Source organism: Manis pentadactyla, chromosome 15, assembly GCF_030020395.1.
Source record: "Manis pentadactyla isolate mManPen7 chromosome 15, mManPen7.hap1, whole genome shotgun sequence".
NCBI lineage: Eukaryota > Metazoa > Chordata > Mammalia > Pholidota > Manidae > Manis > Manis pentadactyla.
The window spans coordinates 37,544,303-37,567,366 of NC_080033.1; the positions used below are offsets into that span (position 1 = coordinate 37,544,303).

General features: G+C 33.3%; 1 protein-coding gene across 8 annotated transcripts in view; it reads left to right on the forward strand.

Annotated features, from left to right (window-relative positions):
- Nucleotides 1-23,064, forward strand: part of CYLD (CYLD lysine 63 deubiquitinase) — a 62,088-nt gene that overhangs the window by 11,528 nt on the left and 27,496 nt on the right. The gene's annotated exons all lie outside the window — the stretch shown is intronic.

The window sequence follows — 23,064 nt, forward strand, 5'->3', positions numbered from 1 at the left end:
ATTTTTATTTCCCAAAGTGTGTGAGTATGGAGTGGCATTTATAAATTACCATTCACTTTTTTCATAACCTGTTCATTCTAAGTGGGGGGAAAAATCCTTTCTTATAATTAGAAGGTCAGAAAATGTAATAAAATACCATCTGTTTGAGTGAGAGCCTGGTTTAAATTAGAAGCCTTTACATAGAAGTTAGACATTTAATGTAACCTACTATGTTACTGAGAGGATTCTTGCTGGATGCCCTGCATAATTTTTGAGACGGCCTAATTGATTAGGTTTCATGACCCTGCAGTCAGAAGCAGATCACTCAACCTTCCATCTTCTAAAAAACCTTAAGCAACCTTTTATTTTACCTCAGACAAGCAGCACCTGATGTCTCTTGTCAACTAATTGATAGCCTCCTATTGATAGCGATACCAACAGCACCTTTTCCTGCTCTTTACTAGAATTCCAGTTGGAGGCTAGTCAATTGATAACATGTTAATCATGAAACTGACAGAAGCAATCAGAGGTGGTGATTTTTATTGAGCACTAATTACACAGCTATGAATGAAGTGTTGGTAAGCCTGTATTCGATAGTCAAAAATGCACACATCCCTGAATTAGATGACTTGTACTTTTTTAGTTTCTTGAAAAACCTATAAGGTAGGTCTTAATTATCCCCATTTTGCTGATAAAGGAAATCTGGGGCTTAGATAAGGCTAAGATTGACTAGGATCAAGTAAGTGATAGAGCCAGATTTCAAATCCAGACCTAATGTACAAAGCCCTGCTCATTTCAGTGCCTCCTTACCCCAGATCTTGTGTGTATACTTAGAATGTGAAGACCTGCATAGAAAAATATAATTCTCAGCCTCACATGTATGCTTGGGAATATTGTTTCCATGGAGATGTGCTTTGTCTTGAATTCTATAAAAGCTGAATTTTGCTGTAGCAAGGATCATAACTAAACAAATGTATTATTAATTATTTATTAAATTTTTTGCTTCTAGTGTTTTCCTTTATTGCTAATTCTGACACACACCAGTTTTGAGTTCCCTGCCGGTCATTTTGAGTTCTCAGTTTCTTCTTTTGTTAAACTGAAGGGCCTAATACTAGATGATTCTTAAGATTCCTTTTAGCCTACAATGTTTGCCCTTCATGTTTCCCTGTTGACTTGGCAAGTAATTAAAGGCTTGTTTTGCTGAGTTAGGAAATGCTTTCTACTTTAGCTTTTAGCTTTACTGAAGAGTACATTAATTTAGTTGGAGGTATGGGATTCAAATAATAGCTTTATTTCAGTTTTGTTTGTAAAAGTCTGACATACTTTGCTTTTCTTGACTTCTTTAAAATTAATTTTTAATTTTTTGCAAATCAGATTCCTAGCTATTTTTTTGCTTCCTTTTAGAAACAAACAGTTTACATTCAGGGAAAAGCAGACATGCTTGATATTTTATCTAGTAATATTTAATTTACCTTTTTATCCCAGTTTATGGAAATAACACCATTTATGAATTTAAAAATAAAAATACTTTTAATATTGTAATAAATGCATATTTAAAAAGTGACTTTGTGAAAATTCATTCCTTCATTCAAATATTATTAAGCCCTTACTTAGGCTTCTTTTTGGTAGTGAGGATACAGTAGGAAGCAAAACATAAAAAAGTCTTCCCACATGGGCCTTTCATTCTAGTGAATGGACACAGACAGTAAATAAGTAGAATATATGGTCAATTAGATGGTCATTAGATGGAGAATGATAAGGTAAGGGGGAAAGGGAGCTCTGGGTTGAGGGTTGGGATTTTTAATTTTATATAGAGTAGTCCTAGTGAGCCTTTCTAATGCAGTGACATATGAGCTCTTGACTGGAAGGAGCCACGTGGATTCTGAGGGAGAGCCTGAGGCTGCAGCTAATTTGGCCAGTTTGAGAAGTAGGAAGACATTCACTGTGGCTGGAGCAGGTTGAGTGAGAGTGATAGGACAGAAAGTAGGAGCTGGAATAGGCAGGGCCAAGTGGGCTGGTGTATGGATTCTTGGCTTTATTCTGGGGGTGAAGGGAGCTAAGGACAACTTACCCTAACTTATGTTTTCAACTGATCACTCTGACCGCATGTTAGGGGCAGAAACAAGGAGACCAGGAATAAGACTGTTGAAATTATCCATGTGAGAGGTGATAGTGGCTTGGATTGGGGTAGTGTATAATACACTGTTTAATTTAGTCTGTTTTAAAACTTAATATAATTATAATCATACTGACTGTACTCTATAATTAACTTGCATCTTTTACTTAAAATGTATTTTGAGATTCTTCCCTGTGGATAAGGGTATTAATTTATTCACCCCCACTACTTCTTAGTATATTTCACTATATAAATGCCCCATGATTTAATAACCCATGCTAATGTTAATGGACATTTGGGGTTGAGGTTATCCCCATATCCTCTTTAACATTGGTAGTGATTAACATTTTTGCCACTCTGATGCCTGTGAAATGAATGGTATATCAAGGTAGTTTTAATTTGAAGTTTCCTAATAGGCTTGAACAACTTTTCATATGTTTCTGGAACATTGTATCTAATATTGAACACCTGTTTGTGTCTTTGCCCATTTATCTGTTCAGTTGCTTATTTATTGATTCATGAGTTCTCTATTTTTAAATTTTAAGTAAAATATTTTTGATATTTCTTAATAAAATTTGCAAACACAGAAAAGTCTAAAAAATTTTATACTTGAACATCCCCATACCTACCACCTAGATTCTACAGTGAACGTGGTATGGTACTTGTTTTATTGTAGATTTGTCCCTCCATTCACATACTAATCCATCTTATTTTTGTATGCATTTCAAAGTAAGTTATAGTCATTGGTACATTTCCTCATAAATACTTCTGCATGCATACAATTAATGAGAGATAAAGATAGCTGACCCTTGAATAGCATGGGTTTGAACTGCATGGGTCCACTTATACACAGATTTTTTTTTCAATAAATATAGTACAGTATTGTAAATGTATTTTCCTTATGATTTTCTTAACATTTTCTTTTCTCTAGCTTAATTTATAGTAAGAATACAGAATATAATACATATACAAAATATGTGTTAATTGTTTATGCTATTAGAAGGTGTCTGGTCAATAGTAGGCTATTAGTAGTTAAGTTTTGGGGAGTCAAAACTTATACATGGATTTCTGACTGTACTGGAGGTTGGTATCCCTTACCCCAGTGTTGTTCAAGGGTCAGGTGCATTTAGGATTTTTTTCTTTTTGAAATAAAAAGCATACATATGCAATTTAGTGTAATGTCTTTTGATTTTGCTTTAGGTATTTTTGGCCATGTAGGATTTAAAAATTTTTATGTAGTTGAATTTATCAAATTTGTTTAATGGCATCTGAATTTTGAGTCACTCCAAGGTTATAAAGGAATTTTCCCATGTTTATCATTTGAGTTTTGACAAATACATGTACCATTGAATTAGAAACTGCTATCAAGATACTAAAATAATTAATAAGAAATATACTTGCATATCTAAATAAATAATAATTTAAAAATATACAGTAAAATACCTTGTTTCCATTCTTGACCCCTCCATACCATTTCAACCATTTTTTAGTGCACAATTCAGTGACATTAAGTATGTTTACAGTGATTACAACCATTACTACTACCTATTTCTAGACTTTTAAAAATCACTTCAAACAGAAATTCTATACCCATTAAGAAAAAACTCTCTATTCCTCTCTCCCCTTAGTCCTTGGTAACTTCTATTCTCTACTTTCTGCCTTTGTGAAGTTGCCTATTCTAGGTACCTCATGTTAGTGGAATCATGCAATATTTGTCCTTTGTATATGGCTTATTTCATTTAGTGTAATGTCTTTTGATTTTGCTTTAGGTATTTTTGGCCATGTAGGATTTAAAAATTTTTATATAGTTGAATTTATCAGATTTGTTTAATGGCATCTGAATTTTGAGTCACTCCAAGGTTATAAAGGAATTTTCCCATGTTTTCTTTTATTACTCTCATGGTTTTAGTTTTTAGGTATGTATCTTTGACCTATTTTTATTTTATGCAGTATTTGATGTGAAATGTGGATCCAGTTTTGTTTCTATCCTTGCCTCCCCAGATAGCTGCCCAGTTGTCCCAACATCATTTATTAAAAAGTCCATCTTTTTCCTACTCCTTTGAGATGCCACTTTCATCATATTAAATTCCCATATGTTCTTCAGTGTATTTCTGGACTTTCTATTCTGTCTAGTCATGCTTCAGTACCACGTTGGTTTTAACGATTCTTTGTTTTAATATGAGCTCCAGTCCCATCGTGTTGCTCTTCTGAACCTCCTTGCTGTTCTACATGGTCTTCTAAAGTTGCCTTGTTTTTGCCTTTCATGTGTAAGTCTATAATTCACCTCAATTTGATTTTGTGTAGGATGTGAAGTATCCATGCCCATTTAATGCACTGTGCCTGCTTTGTAAAAGTTGAGTTTCAACAGAGTTGAGTTTCAACATAGGTTTGTAGTGTTTCTGGGCTCTGTTCTTTCCCTGCACTAAGACCCTAGGCCTTCATTATCATAGTTTTAGAAGAAGTCTTCTAGCTGTAAGAGTACATTTCCCTTGTTCTTTTTCATAATGTTCTTTTTTTGTAATGATTGTTGAGTGTCTTGGCCATTGGCCCTTGATTTCTTCACTGTAAATTTTATGATCAGCTTCTCAAATATTACAAGAGTTCTAAGTTGAGATTTTGAATGGATTGCAGTTAATCTTTAGAACAATTTGTGGAGAATTGACATTTCTATTGAAACTTCTAATACATGAACATTATATAGCCTTTCATTTATTTAGTCTCTTTAATAAAATTTTGTAGTTGTCTCTGTTTCTTTCATGCATTCTTATACATTATAAAGTAAAACATTTTCTAAGCTTTTTGGGGATATATAGAAATACAATTGACTTGAACAATTCTGTTGAGATCTAGTTCACATTTTGTATAATTCACTCATCTAAGCTGTACAATTCAGTGTATTTTAGTATATTCACAGATACGTGCAGTCATCAATACAGTCAATTGTAGAACATTTTCATCACCTCAAAAGGAAACTGTACCTTTTAGCTATCAGTACACTATGTCTTCCTCCTCCTTAGTCTTAAGCAGCTACTGATCTACTTTTGTCTCTGTATGCTTGTCTATTCTGGACATTTCATATGAATAGAATCATATAATATGTAGTCTTTGTGATTGGCTTCTTTCACTTAGCAGAATGTTTTCAAGGTTCATCCATTTTGTAGCATGGCTTAGTACTTCTTTCCTTTATTATGCCTGAATTTTATTGTGTAGATGTACCACATTTTGTTTATTCATTCATCTGTTGATAGACATTTGAGTTCTTTCCATCTTTTTTATAACTTCAAACATTAGCATAAAAGGTTTGTGTAAATGTATGCTATCAGTTTTCCCTGGTATGTATCTAGGAGTGGAATTGCTGGGTCATATGGTAACTCTGTTTAATCATTTGTGGAACTACCAGACTGTTTTCCAAAGTGGCTACATCATCTTACATTCCTACCAGCTGTGTATAAATGTTCAGATTTCTTCACATCCTTGTCAACATTTGTTATTGTCTGAATTTTTGATTCTAGTTTTCCTAGTGGATGTGAAGTGGTATCTCAGTTGACTTTTATATGCTGTTTTGTTGTAAACAACCTTATTAAAATATTTTATTCTCAATCTATCTGTAGATCACTTTTTTAGTGAATAATTATCATCTGAAAATACTGACAGTTTTCCATCTTCCTTCTAATCCTTATATCTTTTATTAAGATTTGGTTTATTATCTTATTTTCTAGCTAGAACATTGACTAAATATAACATTGAATAAAAGCAGTGATAGCAGGCATCTTGGTCTTGCTCCTGATCTTAATGGAAATGCTTTCAGCATTTCATTGTTGAGTAGGATGTTCATGATTGGATTTTATTGTTGAAGCTGTTATTTTTCCCATTAGAGAAGTTACCTACTGTTCCCTGTTTTCTAAGAATTTATCATGAATGGATATTGAATTTTACTAACCTCTTTTTCCTAATATGTTGAGATAATCCTCTGTTTCCTTTAATCTGTTAATTTTCTAATATTAAATCAGCCTTACATTCCTGATATAAATCTAGCATCATCATGATTCAACATTGCTTGGTCCAGTTTGCTAATTTCTTCATGCTTTAAAAATTTATTTAAAAGTTTTCACTCCATGTTTAAAATTAAAAAAATTAAAAATTGCCTGTATTTCAATTTAAATGTTTTATAGTAAAATACACATAACATAAAATTTACTGTCTTAACCATTTTTAAGTGTACAGTTCAGTGGTATTAAGTGCATCCATAATGTGCAACTATCACTGCCATCCACCTTTATAACTCTTTAAATCTTGTAAAACTGAAACTCTGTTTCAGCTAAACAGTAGCCCCCATTTCCCCAACCCATTCCACCCCCAGCCTCTGGCAACCCCTCATCTATTTCTGTCTCTATGATTTTGACTATTCTGAGTACCTCATGTAAGTGGAATCATACAGTATTTGTTGTTTTTCGACTGGCTTATTTCACTTAGCATAATGTCCTCAAGGTTCATCCATATTGTAGCATGTATCAGGATTTCCTTCCTATATAAGACTGAATAACATTCCATTGTATGCATATACCACATTTTGTTTATTTATCTCTTTATGGACACTTGGGTTGCTTCCATGTTTTAGTTATTGTGAATAATACTGCTATGAACATGGGAAAAATATCTTAGACCCTGCATTCAGTTTCTTTTGGGTGTGTATCTAGAAGTGAAATTGCTGGATCATATGGTAATTTTATTTTTAATTTTTTAAGGAATCACCCTAGTGTTTTCCATAATGACTTTACCATTTTACATTCTCACCAATAATGTACAAGGGTTCCAATTTTTCCACATCCTCGCCAACATTTATTTTCCATTTTTTTGATAGTAGCCATCTTAATAGATGTGAGGATGTATCTCACTGTAGTTTTGATTTACATTTCTCTAATGATTAGTGATGTTGAGCATCTTTTATGTGTTTATTGGCTGTTTGTATATCTTTGGAGACGTGTCTATTCAAGTCTGCTTGTTTTTAAATTTTTCTGTGGTTGTTGTTATTGTTGAGTTTTAGGATTTCTTTATATATTTGGATATCAATCCCTTATCAGACCTATACAATTTTCAAGTATTTTCTCCTGTTTTGTTCACAGTACTCTCTTATAATCTTTTTTATTTTTGTGGAATCAGTAGTAATATCTCCACTTTCATTTCTGATTTTAGTAATTTGATTCTTTTTTCTTAGTCCATCTAGCTAAAATTTTCTCAATTTTGTCGATCATTTCAAAGATCCAACTTTTGGTTTCTTTGATTTTCTCTATTGTTAATCTGTTCTGTATTTCATTTATCTCTGCTGTAATCTTTATTATTTCCTTCCTTTTGCTAACTTTAGATTTAGTTTGTTCTTTTTCCAGTTCCTAAACTTGTAAAGTTGGGCTGTTATTTGAGATCTTTCTTGTTTTTTAACATAAACATTGTAGATTTAATTTCCCTCTTAATCATGCTTTTGCTGCATCCCCTAAGTTTTGGCATGATGTTTTCATTTTCATTCATCTTGTATTGTCTAATTTCCCCTATGATTTCTTTCTTGATCCATTAGTAGTTGAAGAGTGTGTTGTTTAATTCCCATAAATTTGTAAATTTTCCAGTTTTACTTTTGTTATTGATTTATAATTTCATCCCATTGTGGTTGGAGAAGATACTTATATAATATTTGTCTTTAAAATTTTTGGGGACATAATTTGTGGCCTAAAATATGGGCTATGCTAGAAAATGTCTCATGTGAACTTGAGAAGAATATGTATACTGTTGTCAGGTTGAGTTTTTACATATGTCTTTTAGATCTAGCTGGTTAATTGTGTTAAGTCCTCTATTTCTTTTCTTTTCACTGGTTCTATTTATAATTGAGAGTGGAGTATTAAAGTTTCCAATTATTATTGTAGGCTATTTCTTTCTCCCTTCAATTCTGTCAGTTTTTGCTTCATGTATTTTAATCTGTTATTAGGTATTAAATGTTTATAATTGTTATATCTTCCTGTTACATTGAACCTTTTATTAAAATAGAATGTCCTTCTTTGTTTGATTTTTTAAAGTCTGTTTTGCCTGATTTTAGTATAGGTACCCCATTCTCTTTTGCTTATTATTGCATAGAATATCTATTTCCATCCTTTCGCTTTGAATCTCTTCATGGTTTTGGATCTAAAGTGAGTCTCTTAAAGACCTCACATAGTTGGATAATATATTTTTATCCATTCTGCCAATTTCTGTCTTTTGATTGGATAGTTTAATCCAATTACATTTAAATTATTACTGATAAGGAGGAGCTTATTTCCATCATTTTGCTATTTATTTTCTATATGCATTATAGTTTTTTTATATATAATCTATATCCTTTATCCCCTGCATTACTGTCTTCTATTGTTTAGTTGATTTTTTGTAGTGAAATGTTTACTTTTTCATTTTCTCTTGTGTATATTCTATAGCTATTTTCTTCGTGTTTATCATGAGGATTACATTTAGCATCATAAATTATTACACTCTAGTTTGAATTTATACGAGCTTAATTTCAACAACATGTATAAACTCCGCTCCTTTAACAGCTCCATCCCAAATCCTTAGTTTTTGTCACACAATTACATCTTTATACATTGTATGTCCCAAAACATAAACTAGAAAGTATTATAAATGTGTTAGTCTCTTAAATCATTAAAACAAAAACTAGAGCTATACACTATTGTTACAGTAATACTAACTTTATAATTGCCAGAGTATTTACCTTTACTGAGATCTTTATTTCTTCATATGCCTTCATGTTCCTGTCTTAGTGTCCTTTCATTTCACTCTGCAGGGCTTTCTTGACCATTTCTTGCAGGGCATATCTAGTGGGAGCAAACTCCCTCAGTTTTTATCTAGGAATATTTTAATAGCTCCCTCACTTTTGATGAGTAGTTTGTCAGATGTAGGATTCTTGGTTAACAGTTTTTTTTTTTAAAGCACTTTGACTATTTGGCCCTTCTGGCTTCCAAAGTTTCTTATGAGGAATCTGGTTGTAGTCCTTCTTGAAGATCCTTTGTGTGTGACAAGTTGCTTCTCTCTTGCTGCTTTCAAGATTCTCTCTTTGTCTTTTGGAAGTTTGATTATAATGTATGTGAGTCTCTTTAATCCATCTTACTTGGAGTTTGTTGAAATTAATAGATGTTTATAGTTCATGTATTTCTATTGAATTTGGGAAGTTCTCAGCCATTGTTCAAATATTCTCTCTCCACCTTTTCTCTTGCCTTCTTCTGGTACACCAACAGGTCATAGTGTCTCACAAGTCTCTTAGGCTCTGTTCACTTTGCTTCATTCTGTTTTTTTCTTTTCGTCAGACTTGGTAATTTCCATTGTTCTATCTTCAGGTTCACTGATTTCTTTCTTCTGCCTGTTCAGATGTATCTTTGAATCCCTCTTGAATTTTTTTCATTTCAGTTATTGTACTTTTTAGCTGCAGAGTTTTTTTTTTTTTGTTTCTTTGTAGGCTTTTCTCTCTTTATTGTAATTCCATTTATCAATAATTTTCTTAACTTTCTTCATATAATCTTGTAGTTCTTTGAGCATCTTTATTAAGTTAGTTGTTTTAAAGACTTTGTTTAGTAGATCTGCCATCAGGTTGTTCTCATGACAATTTCTGATGATTTATTTATTTATTTTGAATGGGCCATACTTTCCTGTTTCTTTGTATGTCTTCTGATTTTTTTGTTATTGTTGTTCAAAAATGGAATTATTGTAGTCTATCTCTGTGTGAAAGAAGAATTTAAGGTCTTCTCAGGTCTTTTCTGAGCCTGTATCTCCCCCAGAGCATGTGCAGTCATACTCTAATTATCCCCATATATACTCTTATTTTTGGATGTCCTCGTCTTTAATTTTTTGTTTTTGGATGTCTACCTTCCACAAGGAGAAAAAGAAAAATGAAAATGGGGACTAAAAGGGCATCAGCCCTTTAAGTCCCCTAAACGTCAATTCAGCCAGAGAGGCTTGCAGCAATGGAGGGAGTTAACAATATCAGCTACTGCCTTTATGTCAGCACCTCTGTGATCAGAAGCAGCAGTCAGTGATTAGGACACCCTGATAGTTGGAGGGCAGGGTCCTCTTTGCCTACCCTGGTTTCTATAAGCTGCACATAAACTGCTGCAGGAACATGTGTATGGCTACCTGCATTGGGGCTGAGGGTGGGGGACAGGTAGATGCTACTGTGCTAAGACCTGAAATTGATAAAAATTAACCACAATTTACCATTCAAACCTTCCCTTGGAAGTGGCAAGTCTTCAAAGACTCCAGAGTTGCAAAGTAATTATACCAAACAGATTCTGCCACTGCCATTGTTGTCTAGACAGGAAGATAGATTCCTGGTGCTTCCTACTCTGCCATCTCAGAATCCTCTCTTTATCTCTTTTTGAGTGCATTCTAAAAATTTTATTAATTTCTTTTATTTTTTCCAGCTTTATTGAGGTATGATTGGTACATAACATATTTAAAGTGTGCAACATGTTGATTTGATACATTTATAAATTGCAAGTTAACTACCACCATAGAATTAGCTACGAGTACTTGCATTCTGTTATATAGTTACCATTTGTGTTTTTGTGGTGAGAACATTTAAAGTCTTCTCTCTTAGAAACATTCAAATACCAGATACAGTGTTATTAGCTGCAGTTATCATGGTGTACATGAGATCCCCAAACTTGCTAATTTTATAACTGTCAGTTTGTACCCTTTGAGCAAATATCTCGCCACTTCTCCTATGACCTCGAACTGGTAACCACCACTCTACTCTCTGACTCTCTGAGTTTGTCCTTTTTAGATTGCACATGTAAGTGATATCATATAGTATTTTTCTTCTTTTTACAACATTTCTTTTAGCGTAATGCCCTCAAGGTTCATCCAAGTTGTAGAAATGGCAGGCTTTCCTTCCTTCTCATGGCTAATATTCCATTGTGTGTGTGTGTGTGTGTGTGTGTGTGTGTGTGTGTGCGTGCGTGTACACACACATATCTTTACTTATCTGTTGATGGACACCTAGGTTGTTTCTGTATCTTGGCTATTGTGGATAATGGTGCAATAAACATGAGAATGCAGATATCTTTCAATATCTGGTTTTCATATCCTTTAGATATAGACCCAGAAGTGGGTAGTGACCATCTCTATCACCAGTAATTCTTTCTGCCTTAAATTCTGTCTTATCTGATATAGATAAATTTTCTTTTGGTTAGTATTTTCCAGGTATTTCTCTTTTTTCATCATTTATGTTTCAGGTATGTCTCATAACAGCATATGGTTGGCAATCTTTTTTCCTTAATTTGACAATTTTTGAATTTTAACTGAAGATTTTAATCTGTCAATAATTATAATTACTGAAAATAAGATTTATTTCCACCATCTCATGTATTTTCTATATCCTACTTTTTCTGCCCTACCCGCAATGTGTTTTTTGGATTGAAGTGTTTTTCCTCCCTTTCTTCATTCCATTTTTCCACTCTATCCTACTTGGTATTTTTTAGACAGCATATAATTTTTAAAAATCTAGTCTGTCTTTTCATGTGGTATCTGTTTTTTCATTGTTGTATTTAATCTATTAGCATAATTAATACAATATAAATATATAAATATAATTATTAGTATATTGGGCTTAGAACTATTATTTTATCTATTTTCTATTTACCCCTATTTTTCCTTCCTCTTATATTCCATTTCCTCCTTTTTCGTAGATTACTTGAAAAATCTTAAGAATTATATGGTAATTAACCTATTTGCTTTTTAGCTATATTTCATTGTAGTTTGCTTTTATTGGTTTCTCCAAGGATTACATTTTTCAGTCGATTACCACTTATAATTTTATGTAAAATGTAGATGGTTTGCTACCATGTAAGTCTAATTACCTCTTCTTCATTCTTTTATATTATCATGTATATTACATCTATATGCATTAAAAATCCACAAGAAAATGTTATAATTTTTGCTTACATGGTCATATATATTTTAGAGAAGTTAAAAGATCTGAGTATCCACTTAACATTTCCCTTTATCCTGAAAAACTTCTTTTGTTGTTTATAGAATGTAGGTCTTCTAGAAATCTATTTCTCCTGTCTTTTATCTGAGAATGTATTTTGCCTTCATATTTGAAGGATATTTTGAGTGTATATAGAATTCTGAATTGGTGTTTTTTCTTTCCTTTCTGCTTGAAAGTTGGCTTTCTGCTATTTTCAGATGAAGGTCAGCAATCATTTGAACCACTGTTCCCCTGTGTGTAATTCTGTTCCCCTTATGTTTTTCTCTGGATATGTTGACAGTTTCCCCTTGTATTTGATTACAACAGTTTAACTGTGATGTCCCTGAAATGGTTTTCATCATATTTATCTTGCTTGGAGTTTGCTAAGTTTCTTGGGTTTGCAAATTTTATCTTTCAACAAAGAAACGTTCTCCCTCTTTTATACCCACTTTGTTTAGTCTATCCAATGAGTTATTTTTTTCAGATACTGTCTTTTTAAGTTTTTGGAAGTGTTTCCATCTGTTTCTTTTTGTTGTTGTTTCTTTAAATAGCTTTTATTTCTCTGGTGAGGTGCTGCTGTTTTCTCTTTTACTATGAACATGTTTTCTTTTACCTCATTAAGCATAGTTATAATAATCGCTTTAAAATTCCCCTCTGCCAATTCCAACATTAGAATCATGTGTGGATTGGTATCTATTGTGATTTTTTTCTTTTGGAGATGGGTCACAGTTTCTGTTTTTTTGTATGTTGAGTAATTTTGCATTATATTATTGTATTGACATCTTCCTCCACATTTTGAGTCTCCTCTATTAATTGCTTGCTTTTTTCACTCTCCAGCATTTCCAGGTAGTTGCTTTTCATATTTTGTTAAAATTAAATCTATATTTAATGAGAAATAGTCTTGTATGAGCTTACTTCATCGTAACAACAATACCTTTAAATATGTATTTTGGAATATGGAGAACATTTATTCAAGAAAAAGGATTTTTCTGGTGGGTATAATGGCTTTCATGATTAGATCTTCTTTTTATAGTTTTTGATTGTTTGAAATATGGTATTGTTTCACACAGTAGTTATTCAATTAAAAAACTGTTTTTAAGCATTACTGAAAACCTTTATAAGAAGGTCATCTCAGTTCTAAGCCAGTGTAGTTCCCCACCTGGGGTAATTTTGCCTCCAGGGAACATGTGGCAATCTGCAGAGACATTCTAGATCATCACACCAAGGGTGGGAGTACCTTGAACTGAGTGGGTAGAGGAGGGGCTCCTGCTAAGAACCCTACAATGCGGAGTGGCTCCTCATGACAGAAAGTGATTTGGCCAGAAATATCATTGTTGTTGAGGTTGAGAAACCTTGTCCTGTGTAAATTCTATGAATTATGCTAATTTTATAATGTCAATTTATTGGATGACTATGCAGGATCACTTGTAAAATTAAATTTCTTTCATTATTTATGTATTCTTATGGGGCATAACTGTTCTGTGCTAATACGTTTCTCCAAAATCACATGGATAAATGTAATTCAACTTGTCTTATAAAAAAAAATGTGTTTGCCAATGTTCTTTTTCTTTCTTTCTTTTTTTTTTAATTTCCAAAGGGTACTTTTGAAAGCTCAAAACCGTATTAGTGTAACTAATTTTTTTTTTACCTACCTTAATTGAATTTCTTTGAATTTTACACCTCACTACTGAATATAACTCGTTATGCTGAGTAAGTTGGGAGACTAAGGAAATCATTAGCTCACTGTTATAATTTAAGAAAAAGATATACCTGAAATATGATATTGGCTTGTGTATAATTCATTGTGTTTTTTTCAGTCTCCTGAAGAATAAAGGTTTGAAATGCCTTCCCCTCCTCCCCCCAAACTCTGGAACTGTATTTCTTTCTGTATATTTTTTCTACATCTCAGTTTGGTTTGAAATGTAAATGATCTTAGGTTCTATAGTAGCACTTAAAAAGAAAAGAAAAGAAAAAGCTACCCTTTCTATTTTTTCTGTGATGGAATTATATATAACCTGACAAGGAATTCTTTATGAGTATTGATCTTCAAAAACATTTACAATTGTATTTTATTTAAATAGTGATGTGTGATTAAGATAATAAAAATTAGTTACATGAATCTCTTGAGCATCACTTGTCAGGCATACTTTGATCTTACAGTTCAGTGGCTCTCATTGTCATTATTGGCTCTCAGAGCAGTGACAAGAAAGGAAAAGAATGCTTTTTTCTTTTTCTTTTAAAGTTTAATTTTCAGAGACCTAGAAGAGAATAAATGCCAGCTTTTGTAACATAATATACAAATTATACTTTTTTGCCAATAGGGTAAAGCTTGCAAATAGACTTTTAAAAGTGAAGTTGTCTAAATTAACTTAGCTCATTTGAATGGGTATTCATTTATATTTCATGTCATCATTAACTCCCTTTCTTGAGAAAGAAAGAGAGTCATAGTATCTCCTTAGTTCCTTAGTTTCTTTTTCTTTCCCAATTACCTTCATTTGTAGGACAAAATTAGTATTTCCAGCATAGAAATCATCTTTTGAAGCAGTTGAACAGCTGGATCAACTTAGTAAAGAATTCATCCTGGTTAATTGCATGTTACAGTGGGTTTCTGAAGGATATCTTTGACTGCAAGATGCAGGAATCTCAACCTGTTATAAACATTTTCCTCTTTTCATTTCTGTTTCAAATGTTAAAACTCTAACATACCTAATTTGACATTATGTTCAGTTCTCAAAGCTAAGTCATATGTTTCAGCCTAAATTACACATTTCCACTTTTTCTAGTCCAGTCTGTGACTTCTTTTTTCATTTTGGGTTGGGAATGTAATGATAATTTTATTTTTTAGATTATGCAGTGTATTTATATTTTCACAGAATTTTAAAAGCGTATATGAGAACTTGCCATCCTAACACTGATCCCTACTTACTTTCCTCTTTTATCTTTCTTGATATAATGTTTTTGGTATTATTCAATGCTTGCATATTTTATATACATTTTGTACATTCTTTAAAAAAGTTTAACACTTTTAGTGAGATATAACTGGCACACAATAAATTGCACATACTTAAAGTATGTAATTGGATATGTTTTAACACTCAGGAAACCATTCGCACAATCAAGATAGTGAACATATCCATTACCAAACTGTGGTCTTTGTGATACTCTCTCCCACTTCTGCCTGCTCCCCAAATCCAGGCAACCAGTGATGATCTTTGTGTCAGTATACATATGTTCACATTTGCTGGAATCTTATATATATATGGAGTAACTCCGGATGTATTCTTTTTTTGTCTGACTTATTTCACTCAACATAACTATTTTTTGAGTCATCCATATGTCTTTTTTATTGCTGAGAAGAATTCCCTTCTGTGGTATGGAATTATATTTATATGTCTCTGTTCCTGATTCTTGCTAATATTTGGTCTTTGGCCAAGATTCCTGTCACAGAGCTCCTAAATCCCTTGGAATTTTCTGGTTAGTAGGAGTGTTTTTTGTTCTAATGAGGTGACTCTTGGTGGGCTTGTGGATGGGGGCTGGTCAATAGAAAGATCAAGCCATGATTAGAAGCTTGTACTTTCAGCCCCAAACCCCATCCTCTGGAGAGGGGAGGGGGACTGGAAATAGAGTTAATAATCTGTCATGACTGTGTGGTGGTCTCTGTAAAGGTCTGCAAAGTATGGAGCTTGGAGAACTTCCAGGTTGCTGAACACATGGAGATACGTCCCCCTAAATATTTCTTCGTCTGGGTGTTCATCTGTGTCATTTATTATATCCTTTAATAAACCAGTAAATGTGTTTCCCTGAATTCTGTTAGCCATTTTAACAAATTATTGAACTCAAGGAGGGGGTTGTGGGAACCCTGATACATAGCTGGTCAGTCAGAAATACTGGGACAACCTGGGATTTGTGACTGGTGTCTGAAGTCGGGGCAGTCCTGTTGGACTGAGCCCTTAACTTGTGGGAATTACTGCTAACTCCAAATAGATGGTGTCAGATTGAATTGAACTGTGGGACACCCAGCTGGTGTCACAGCTTGGTGTGGAAAAACTCCCCACACATTTGGTGACCAGAAATGTCAGTGTTGTGAGTGTGAGTAAAGGAAAACACAGTGTGTTTTCCCTATAAACATATGGATATATCAGTTTGTTAGTTTGTTTATCATTCACTTGTTGATGGACATCTGGGTTGTTTCTAGTTTTTGGCTGTTTTGAATAATACTGCTATGAAAATTCATGCTATGAAAAGTCTTTGTATGAACATCGACTTTCATTTCTCTTGGGTAAATACCTAGATGTGAAATGACTGATACTATCGTAGGTGATTATTTAACTTAAAAAACAAACAAACTGCCCTCTCCCCACAAACAAAAACAAGCCTGTCAAGCTGTCTTTCCAAAGTAGCTGTACTATTTTATATTTTACATTCCCAGCAGCAATGCATGAGAATTCGAGTTTTTTCACGTAATTGCCAATACTTGGGATGGCCAGTCTTAGAAGTGTTAGCTATTCTGATAGGTATATAGTGGTATGTAATTGTGGTTTTAATATGCCTTTCCCTGATGACCACTGATGTTGAATATGTTGTCATGTGCATATTTGTCATTTTACGTATCTGCCTTGGTGGAGTATCTGTGCAAATTTTTTGCCACTTAAAAACTTTTTAAAAAATTGAGTTGTGAGATTTCTTTATAAGTTCTAACTATAAGTCCTTTATTTATGATTTGAGAATATTTGAGATTATAGATTTGCATGTAGATGTAAGAAATAATACAGAGAGATCCTCTGTACTCTTTATATAGTGTTAACCAATGGTAACTTCTTGTAAAACTAGAGTCCAATATCACAACCAGGATATCATCATTGATTCAGTCAAGATACAGAACATTCCCTTTACCACAAGAATCCTTCATGTTGCCCTTTCATCACCATACTCCTTCCCTCTTACCCCTACCCTGTCCTTAATCTCTGGCAATTACTAATGTGTTCTTCTTTTCTAAATTCTGTTATTTCAAGAATGTTATGTAAATGGAATTGTATATAAATGTACAATATATAACCTTTTGAGATTGACTTTCTTTTTACTCAGCATATTTCTCTGATAATTGACCCATATTGTGTGTATCACTGGTTTATTCATTTCTATTCCTGAGTAATATTCCATGCTATGAATGTACCATGTTTGTTTAGCCATTTACCCATAGAAGGACATCTGGTTTGTTTCCAGTCTTTGGCTATTATAAATAATGCTCTTATAAACATATGTGGACAGTGAATAAAAGTGAATATAAGCCTTCATTTCTCTGGCATAAACATGCAGGGGTGCATTTGCTGGTTTTATGGTATTTGCATGTTTAGTTTTTTAAGAAACTGCCAAACTGTTTTCCCAAGTGGCTGTACCATTTTACATTACCACCAGCAATATGTAAGTGATCCAGTTTTTCTGCATTCTTACCAGCATTTGGTGTTGTCACCATTTTTTATTTAAGCCATTCTGAGAAGTGTGCAGTGATAGCTCATTGTGGCTTTAATTTGAATTTCCCTGATGGCTCATAATGTTGAACATCTTTTCATGTGCCCATTGCCATCTGTATATCTTCTTTAGTGAAATGTCTTTTCATCTCCTTTGCCCATGTTTTAATTAGAGTGTTGCTTTTTTACTGTGAAGTTTTTAGAATTCTTTACATATTCTAGATTCTGGTTCATTTTACATTACCGTATGTGGTTTGCAAATATTTTCTTCCAGTCTCTAGCTTGTCTTCTTGTCCTCTTAACAGGGTCTTTTCACAAAGCAAAATATTTTGAGTTTTTTTAAGCCCAATGTACAAATTTTTCTTTCATGGGGCATGCTTTTGGTGTAGGTCTAACAACTTTTGCCTAGCTCTAGATATTGAAAATTTTCTAGCTTTAAAAAAAATTAGATATAAGTCACATACCAGAATATTCAACCCTTTAATAAGTGCAATTAAGTGATGTTAAGAACATTCATAATGTTAAGCAGTCATCACCACTAATTCCAGAACTATAGGCTGAGCCATTAAACAAATTTAAAATATTTGAAATCATACAGAGTATATTCTCTGATCACAAAGAAAATAAACTAGAAATCAGTAACAAAAATAATAGGAAAATCTTCCAGCACTTGGAAACCAAACAACACACTTCTAAATAATCCATGGGTTAAAAAGGAAGCCTCCAGGTTAATCAAAAAACATATCAAACAAGTTGAAAATGAAAATGCAGCTTATCAAAATGTTTGGTACACAGCCACAGAAGTGCTGAGAAATTTATAGTACTAAATGCTTATATTAAATAAGAGGAAGAGTTTCAAATCACTCAGTGCCCATCTGAAGAGCCTAGACAAAGAAGTGCAAAATAAACCTGAAGCAAGCAGAAGGAAGGTCATAATAAGGGGCATACGTCAATATAATTATTAAAAACAGAGAAACAATAGAGAAAATCAGTGAAACAAAAGCTCACTTTTTGAAAAGATCAATAAAACTGTAAAACCTCTACCAAGACTGACAAAAAAGAGAAGAGAGAGATTACCAGTATCGGGAATGAGATAAGGTATCACTACAGACCATGCAGACATCAAAAGAGTAATAAGGGAACGCAATAAAAAAACTAACATACTTAAATTTGATGGCTTAGATGATGTAGACCAATTCCTTGAAATGCAAGCTACTACAACTCACTCAATATGAAATATATGATTTAAATAGTTATATAATTAAGAAAACTGATCCTAATTTTAAAATACATACACACAGTAAATAAATCTTCAAACCCAGAGGGTTTAATTGAATAATTCTATCAAAGTTTAAAGAATTAACACCAGTTTTACACAATCTCTTCCAGAAAAGAGAGAACACTTTCCAATTTATTTCAATTCAGAATAGTATCCAAATTCATTCACACAAAGCTACTGTTATCTTGATGCCAAACCAAAGACAGTACAAGAAAAGAACACCACAGTCCAATGTTTCCCATGAAATAAACACAAAAATTCTTGACAAAATGTTAGTGGATTGGAGTTAGCAATATATAAAAAGAATTACACACCATGACCAAGAAGAGATTATGCCAGGGATGCAACGCTGGTTCAATGTTCTAAAATCAACCAATGTAATACACCATATTAATAGGTTAAAGAAGAAAACAAATTACATGATCATATCAATGGATGCAGAAAGAGCATTTGAAACAATTCAATTCCCATTTGACACCTATGTCTTCTGCTCTCCAGCCTAAACAGTTTGAGTTGTTTTAGCCATTTTTCTATGGTATGACTTCTAGATATTCTGAGTAAGACTGATTTGTTAAAGACATCTTTACGCTTGGGCACCAAGAGGGCAACAGAATATTGTAGGCTATGTGTGATCTAAGGGTTGCTATAGAACAGAACATTGACAGAAAAAATTTGAGGACAGAACTGTCACAATCTGAATTATTTTCCTAGGGACCACTGTAGGGCACTTTGCATGGAGTAGGTAGTATTTCTTGTCTGAGTGAATGTACTTACAAATCAATGAATTAATGAATACTGAGCTTATTACTCTTAACTTAAATCCCCAATTTTGTTCACATGTACTTCCGCTTCTGATTCTATACTTGTGTGGTTGATTTGGGGGACATGTGGCAGGACTTTGCATTTGTCCCTCTTAAACTTTATGTCATTAGAGCTATCTGGTCTTCCAACATTCAGATCATTTTGGATACTAATTCTGTCCTTTCATGTATTGTCTGTCCTTCTCAACATTATGTCATCTGAACATGTTTCCTGTGTGCCATCAATATGCTTATCTGAGTATTTAAGTGGGATATATTTTGCTCATAATCATATAAAGTATTTACAAGAACTTTAAAAAAGGAGGTAACTTCTTGTAAGTAGAGTTGTTGGGTTAATGGGTGTGTGTATTTTACAGTTTGATGAATAATGCTAAATGGTCTTCTATTGAGATTGATTGTCACTCTGGATGTTGTCTGTGAAGGCAGGACTCCTGCTCATATGAGACAATTAGAGCCCCAAGAAGGTTATCTTGAAGCACTAGATCTCAGTATGCAACTCTGATGTTATTTCATGGGACCTTCCAGCATTTCTTTAACAGTTTTTCATATAAGCTCATCTAAAATATAAGGGAATTATTTGTCAGTATATTGATCAATATTCTGGCCTTGTAGAGATTTTTGGATAGTTGCTATATGTAGTATATTTGCTGTTGGGTTTTATAATACTCATTCTACCCAAGTAAACTTATATTTTCTTTAGTAGGTTTCTTTGTGGATACATAATTCTCCTTTGGTTTTGAATTATGCTCTTGTGGCTGATGATGTTAAACAGTACATCAAAAAAATAAGCAATTTTCCCTACTTTAATGGTTCATTCAAATTCATAGATATTTCTTGTGGTTTGATCTTTATTGTTCACTAGTTTATTGTTATGCTTTCCAACTCAGGAGTCTCCAATGGGTTTTTCTTTTTCTGATTACCTCAACAAGAGTGATGGGTGAGATTCTTTTAAATTGAATTATAATTGATGTGCAATATATTAGTTTCAGGTGCACAAGACAGTGATTTGATAGTTTTGTACATTATGAGATAACCATGATAGGTCTAGTTACCATTTGTTACCATATATGTTTTTTATTAAGGTATCATTGATATACACTCTTATGAAGGTTTCACAAGAAAAACAGTTTAGTTACTACTTTCACCCTTATTATCGAGTCCCCCCATGCCCCATTGCAGTCACTGTCCATCAGTGTAGTAAGCTACCACAGAGTCCCTACTTGTCTTCTCTGTGCTACACTGTCTTCCCCGTGACCCCACACACACCATGTGCACTAATCATCACTATACATTCTTATTGACTGTATTCCTATGTTGTACATTATATTTATGTGACCTATTTTATAACTGGAAGTCTGTATCTCTTAATCTCCTTCATCTGTTTTGGTGTGCTCTCACCACCTTCCTCCCTGGCAACTGCCAGTTTGTTCTCTGTATCTGAGTCAGTTCCTGTTTAGATTTCACTTATAAATGAAATCATATGGTATTTTTCTTTCTCTGACTTGTTTCATTTAGCATAATACCCTCTATGTCCATCCATGTTGTTACAAAGGGCAAGATTTCCTTCTTTTTTATGGCTGAGTAGTATTCCATGATGTATATGTACCACCTCTTCTTTATCCATTCATTTGTTGATGGGCACTTAGATTGTTTCCATATCTTGGCTATTGTAAATAATGCTGCAATGAATACAGGGGTGCATATATAATTTTATAATTTTGATTGCAGTCCTGCTGTGTGTATATAATGGATGCTTGTCATTTGGTTCCTTTTACTCAACACAGTGTACATGTTGTGTATGTCAGTAGTTTATTCTTTTTTGTTACTATGTAGTATTCCAGTGTGTGAACAGATCACAGTTTGTTTATCCATTCTCCTGTAGAATGGATTGTTTCAGCTTTTGGTTATTATGAACAAGACTGCTGTGTCTATTTTTGTACCTGCCATTTGGTGGACATACCATGCTATCTCTTTTAATATCTCTTAAGCAGGTTTGTTTTACTATCACAAAATTATCTGCTGACTTTATTCTTATCTTATTTACTTTCCCATACTTACTTTTTCCTGAGATGATAGTCTCTTAAAATTCATTTATGGTACAAAGCTTTGGTTTTGGATTATGAACATAGTTGTGACAAATAAACAAAAAGTATTTGGTAAGTAATTGATGAAGAACAAGTTAGGTGTGGCATAGAATTTTGTAGGCATAACCTGTTGCTCACAATTGTTATTTGATCCCCTCAAAGACAAAGTCTGATAGAAAACTACCATGTCCAACTCCAGTCCTCCATATTCTCAATCTTTGGGGCCCTCTCCAGCATCTTCAGTAGAGCCATCACCACAGGCTCACCCCTCTGCTACTGCTCAGTTGCCTTAATTAAAGGCATTTTCTGCCTTTGTTATAATCACCATTAACTCTATCAGGTATATAGATTACTGTTTACGTGTGAATATCTTTTAAATGGACTTACATGCAGTTAAGTACAATTACTAGTGGGAATTAGTTTTCTTTAGTCACTTTATGTGCTGTAATCGGGGAACTCTTGCCAGTGACCAAGAAGTTTCATCCACCTCCAGGGTAGCTCTTGTATGTGATACTTGGAGATATTTGAATGGCAGTATCGTAAATATGTTAGTAAATAGCTTTTCTTTAACCATACCACTTGGTTAAAATCATGGTTATTTAGTGTAATTTTTGAGTTAAAATGGTGCTCCATCTGATCCTATTCTGAGACATTTACGATAGTTTAATAATGCAATCTCCTCCCCTTCCAACCGTGGAAAAAAGTTACCAAGCATCATTTACATATAATTACTTCAGTGTTACTTCCTTTTTCTTAAAAAAAAAAAAAGGCCTTTTTCTTTGTGTTTTGAAATGTGAAAACTTTCCCATTTTTTTCCCTTCTGTTCTCAAAAATCCACTGTGGGTGATACCATTTTTGCTGGTACACAGCTTTTTCGGGTTTGACTCCTAAGTGTCAGGTTGGACTCTACAGATGTATTGATGAACTTCCCAGGAGGAAAACATTCCAGACTGACTTTTCTACATTTGCTTGATCTGTATTTGTGAATATCTTATGAAAACTACTGGCCTTTGTTGTTTATAATATCAAAAACGGGTTTGCTAAATTTATTACACCTTTATTTCAAGAAGAAGTTCTGAGTGTCTTAAAAAATAATGATATTTGTCTTTGGCTTTCTACATCAATCTGTGTATAATTGTCTGTGTTTTTCCTATTTATATGTGTATACATTTGTACACACATCAATGTTATTCTTAACATGTATGGGTTTTATTTATTTTTTAAGGTATCATTGATATACAACCTTATGAAAGTTTCACATGAACATTGTGGTTACTACATTCACCCATATTATCAAGTCCCCCTGACACCCCATTGCAGTCA